Source organism: Lonchura striata, chromosome 35, assembly GCF_050655825.1.
Source record: "Lonchura striata isolate lonStrDom1 chromosome 35, ASM5065582v1, whole genome shotgun sequence".
Classification (NCBI taxonomy): Eukaryota; Metazoa; Chordata; class Aves; order Passeriformes; family Estrildidae; genus Lonchura; species Lonchura striata.
In genome coordinates, this window is record NC_140737.1 from 7034375 (window position 1) to 7040374 (window position 6000).

Consider the following 6000-nt stretch of genomic DNA (forward strand, 5'->3'; position numbering starts at 1 on the left):
CGGTGCTCCTCGGTGTTTACAGGGTCCCAGTCTGGAGCAGGTTGGATGGTATTCAGAAGAAGGAAAGGGAAAGAAAGAGTCCAGGGAAAAAACTGGACTGCCTAGTTAAACTAACTAACAGGAAAAAGCAAAGGCAAGAGCGGAAGCAAGAGCAAGCAAACAAAGCCAGCAAAAGCAAGCCAAGCCAGCCCACACAAGCCTCTTGTGGAGAACAGACCATGGGGGGAGGTGAGCCAGCTGATAACAAGACAAAACAAACCTTCACTTTCTGAGTCAGTTCTGAGAGCACAGAACAGAATATCAAACATGAACAGAACCCACGATTGGGGATACAAACACCAGAACCTCACCCTGGGACACCTGGGTTTCCACATCAGCAGGAGACAGTTCTTGAGAGTCGAAGGGTCAGCGGCAGGGTCCTCATCACACTCGTTCCTTAAATGTTATCTGGCCATGCAGACGGTTTTAGCTACTTCCACAAGTACTTTAAATCAACATTGGCTGTTTCACAAATACCTCTGAGTTATTACTGTCAGTTAGTTACAAAAATGTGAGAACCCTGGCCTTGCTCTGGGGTCTCATGTGGTGGTGAACTTCCTCCTCCAACCCGTGCTTCCAAAGAAAAACTCCGCAGGCTTTAGCTGTTCGGTCTCAAGGCAGTTTATTGCTAGTTATCTAACAGATTATGTTCTTGGACTGTGGCTATTTGATCAGCGGCCTGGGTAGAGGCACACACACACACTGACATCCTCTCTGTCTGCTGTCTTCTTCGTCTCTCTCCCCTCCCAGGGCTGCTGCTATCTTTTATAAGATATATTACGTATAACATGTTTACAATTATTCCCCAATACCTACTACCTACGTTGCCAAGTGTTTTTCTATTCTAAACCAATCTGTGAGTGCCAACATCACCAAGAACATGGAGGTAAGGAAAAAGAAGGAGGAAGAACAGGATCAGCCCACTTTCCTCCATCTCAGAACTTCTGACCCCCATGTACAAAGTGAAAACCCCCCTGTACATGTGTTAAACCCCCCCTGTACAATACTAAAAAAAATTCCCCTCTATTTTGTAACTACTTTTACTATACTATCTCACCTTTTGTGATTGCTTGTTCCACCTCCAAAGTTGGCAATTCATTCCATGGCTCAAACTCAAAATCACAACTGTTTTTCAGTTGTCTGCCAGGGTCTAGAATGCTTCTGACCAAGGCCTGGAACCTCTAAAAATGTCTGAGAGACATTTTGAGTTCACACACAAAAATAATAGCATTAGTTATTATTTCACAACTACAGCTACTTCTGCAAAAGTTAACATTCTAATGCACAACACATGGCATCCACTTCAATATTTTGCAAAAGCCAAAACTAGTATGTATGTTTTTCACACTGTGCACAAACTAAACTATCATCCAAGAATGATGTTCTGAGGATATGAGCTACACAGGGGCCAGGGCATTGGCCACAAAAAGCTGACAAATTATACTACAGCAAAAGCAGTTAAAAGTGATTACAAATTGTACTGTATCAAAATCGTTGTGATTAAGAATAAGTTGCAGAAGTCAAGACATAAGAGCAAAAGCCACCAACTACATAGTTTTCTATAACAAACCCAGGGCAGGTGTTTCCCTTGCAGGGAGCACTGGGGCCTTCCCCGGGCCCCTTCTGCCCTCTGGCAGAGCCGGTGGCATTTTCCAGCACACGCAGTTTGTAACCAAGAGTCGGGTGCAGCCCAGAAGGCTCCGAGCGCCTCCTCCCAGGCTGACTCTGCAGATCCGAGGCTGCTCTGGGCTCTGCCAGGGCTCTGCTGGGGCTCAGCTCTGGGCCAGGCTGGGCCCGCTCTCCCCTCACATTGCTCCGGGCAGCCGAGTCACAGAGGGAGGAGGAAGGGACACCTCAAGGGAGTTGAGGTTTAAGAGAGTTTTTATTCAAAAACCTGCCATACCAAACAGGCTGTCATAAGAGCCATAACAAACAGGCTGTCCTAACTACCATAACCAACTAGCACTGCTAGCTACCATCACTAACTAGTTGTCCTCACTAACTACTGTAACTAAAAGCTGTCCTCCAGTGCTTCATCTCCTCTGCTGCTCCCTCAGTTGATTTGCTGAGATGATCAGAGGGGTCAGGCTGGAGAGAGGCTTGGCTGATGATAAAAATGGGTGCTGCCCAAAGGATAAAAAAGAAAGAAATGAACTGTTACTTTCCAGAGCCAACTTCCTCACAGGCTCTGTTGCAACAGGACAAAGGGAAATGGTCTGAAACTCAGGAGAGGGAAGCAGGCTCAGGTTAGATCTAAGGCAGAATCTTTTTGCCAGGAGAGTGGGGAAACACTGACAGAAGGTGCCCAGGGATGTGGGAGGTGCCTCCTCCCTGGGAACATCCAAGCTCAGGCCAGGCAGGGCTCTGAGCACCGGACCTGCCTGAAGATGGCCCTGCTCCTTGTGGGGCACCAGGGGCAGATGCCCTCGAAAGGACCCTGCCAAGCCAAACCCAGTGAGGATTCTGCTTGCTTTGCGTGTGGAACGCAGCGAGGCTGGAGACTATCGGAGGGGCCCCAGCAGAAAACCCCTCCCTGGCGCTGCTGCTTCCCCTCGGCCGCTCGGCATTCACCTGCAGCAGCTCCTGGGCAGACCAGCGCTGCTCCTCGTCCGGCTCCAGGCTGCACTCGAGGAAGTCCCGCAGCAGAGCCGACAGGCGCCGGGGCTCCTGCAGCTGCGGGCTCCCGTTGTGCCGGATCAGAGCGCGAGCCTGCAGGAAAAGCAAACTCAGCGCTCTGCCAGCTTCCTTCCCACCCACAGGTGCTCACAGCGACCCCGGGTTCTCAGCCCCAGCTCCAGGGGCACTTTCCTCCCTGGCAGAGATGCTGCTCACAGCTCATTTTCCTATGCCAACCAAAAAACCCAAACCCTGGTGCTGCCACAGCCATTGGAAAGAGCTGATGTACTTGCTTCAAATTTTCAGGTCATCCTCAGAGCCAGAAGAGCTGGAACATCATAAATCCCAAAGCAAATTGTTGTTGGAGACTGCAGAATATTTGTCTGTGTTGAGGTTCAAGTGCTCTGGGAATTCCCTTCCCCAGGTGCAGAAACCTCCAGCTGCTGCTCCCAGTGCAGGATCACCCTGTGCTCACAGGGCTCTGCAGCCCCTGGAGAATTTGCCTCTTACCATGGCCCTCGTTTCCTTGAAGTAAGGAGGTTCTCCTTCCACCATCTCGATGGTCACAATGCCAAAGGACCAGATGTCCACCTTGGGGCCATAAGGAGAACTGGTCACAACTTCTGGGGCCATCCAGTGAGCAGTGCCCACCATGGAGCTGCGCCGGTCCTGCTCAGAGCTGAGCTGAGCACAGAGGCCAAAATCAGCTGAGGACAGAAACAAACACTGTCAAGGGCAGCTGGAATGAGGAAACCAAGCACCAAGACTCCCCACTCTCAGTCTGAGAATGCAGTAGTGAAGTCAGCTGGAAAAGTGCTCAGGGCTGTAGCCAAGGGAAGGTGGAACTGGACCCTTAAAGAAACCCTCAGCTTTTGTGAAGTGGCTTTTACTGATTCCCTTGAAGCTTTAGATTCCAACTCCTGCCCTCTGGGAGGGCCATACCCAGAGCAAAGCCACCCCTGGCACCCTGCTGCTCTCCGGAGCTCTCTGCAGGGGCAGCCGCTCTCAGCTGGCAGCAGGGGCCGGGCAGTGCCCCCAGCAGCCCTTGTGGGGCTCTGGCCGGCACTGGGAAGCAGCCCCACAGCCGCACCCGGGAGCGCCGTGCCTGGCCAGGAACACCCACCCAGCTTGACAGAGCCCGCCATGCCCAGGAGGATGTTGGAGCTCTTCAGATCTCTGTGGATCACCCGGTTCGCATGGAGGAAATCCAGACCCTGCAGGCACTGAGAGAGAACAAGAAACACCAGGACAAAAACCAATGGCCAGAATCTATCACACAAGAAAGGACAGTTCTGAATTCTGCCAGCAGCAGCTTTGCTGTGACAGGCCAGGAGTGCAGAGCAGACAGGCTCCAGGCAAACGGTTCAAGGCAAAGCTGAGAACAGCACATCAAATCCAGAACAGACAGAGAGTGCCACAACAGCAGGAAAGAGAGCAAGAACAGAGCAGAAGTGCAGCGATGCTGGCAGGCCGTTCACTGCAGAGGCTCTTTCTTCTCCAGCTCATAAAAACAACAGAGAAAGAGAGCCCTGAGCATGGAGCCACTCCTGTTCTCACGCCTCTGTGGAAGGACCATTTTGTCCAAGCCGTGGCAGCCACAGGCAGGATCCCTCACCTCCCGACTGACAGCTGCCATCTCTCCTTCAGCCATGCGTGTCTGTCTGACAACGTCCTGCAAAGTTCCTCCATCCATGTATTCCATCACCAGCCAGAGATCTCCGTCAACAAGGAAGCTGGAAGAGGAAAGCAGTGGCATGGAGACGAATGTGCAGTGCTCAATTCCCCCATGGAAAAGCCTGGAGTGGAGTTTTGTTTCCAGGTCACTTGTTCATGAGGACAGAATCTGATGGAGAGACATTCCTGCCAGGCTGCAGAGTCCTTGGAATCTGCACAGTCTAAAGGAGGAGACACCTGTGAGAAAGGAGAGGCCTTAGATGGCAAGCAGGTGAAAAATGCAGTTTAGCAACAGCCCAGATCAGTGTGGAACCACAACACTGGCCCCCAGCTGGTTCAGCTTCTGAGCTCATCAGTTCCACCATTCCCTGCAGAACAAGGCAACACAACTCCCAGGGTTATCCAGGGGAGGAGGCCGTGCAGCACTTGGGACAAAAGCAATCAGAAAACCTTTCAGAAAGTCCCTTCAGAAACAGGCAAGGCCAGTGAAAAATGGGCAAATGAGGCATTTCTGGAAACAAGGCCCTGGTTTTCCTGGCATCTGCAGCAATGGAAAAGGGCTGGGAAGAAGAAGCCAAGGGAAATAATTTCTGCTGTGGTTTATCAGCACTTGTTGTAAGACACAGAAAACGGGGTCAGCTTGAAGGAAAAACCAAACCAAAGCAACCAAAGCACATGGAGGGAGCGAACTGCCAGGCTGTTGTTTTGGGAAGATACGGCTGGGTCAGGCATTTTCAAAACAGGCTACAGACTACGGGTGCCAGGAAAGGTAAAGGCAGGGCCCGTGCATGGGATGAGGCCTGGAGCACTCACCTGTCCAAAGAGTTGACAATGTTGGGGTTCTTCTTGTCCTTCAGGAGCAGGAGCTCGTTCACAGCGCGTTCCCCGTTCTGCCCTCTGAGACTCATTTTCTTTATGGCCACCTGAGGGGACATTGCAGACCTTTAACTGGAGGAGTCTGTGGCAGGAGGCCACAGCCAACACGGGGCGAGGCTTTTTGGAGCGACGGAGCCGGGCTGTGCCAAACTGCCCTGGGATGGGCACCAGAGCTCAGCAAGGGCCACTCCCACAGCCCATTGCTCTGCTCGCTGGGGCTGCTTACAGGACACATGGCCAGAGACATTTGGCCTTGCAAGCTCTGCAGAAATGGCCCCTCAGCTGTCAGCCTCCCAGCTCTAACCACATTCTCTGCACCTACAGTCTTCTCAAATGGCCTCAACACTCTCATTATTATTCAAACACATTTTGCAAGCAGGAGGTAATTCTGGTTCTGTGAAAACAGAGCAAAACAGCCAGGAACCCTTTAGCAATTCTATGGGATTTGGTCATGATTTCAGATGCAGCTGCTCTGTTTGGGATTGCACAACAAAGCAAACACACACATCCATTGCTCAGGTGATCCCTGTCACAGGCTGTCACTGACCCCAGACCCAAACAACTGCAGGGTTTAGGAGAGAGTTTTGCCCTGGACATCCACCTTCTCATTTCTCTCCCTCTCTGTGGACAGCTGAAGTGGAACTAAAGCCCCAAATTGAGCCCAAGCAGAATCTCTCCCTAATTAGGCCTTGAGGTACCCTTTGAAGATGAAAGGCAGGATGGAAAAATTGCTAAATAGTGTTCCTGTCTGCGGCTGGGGTGAAGATAAATTGGGCCTCAGTCTCCAGCACTGAT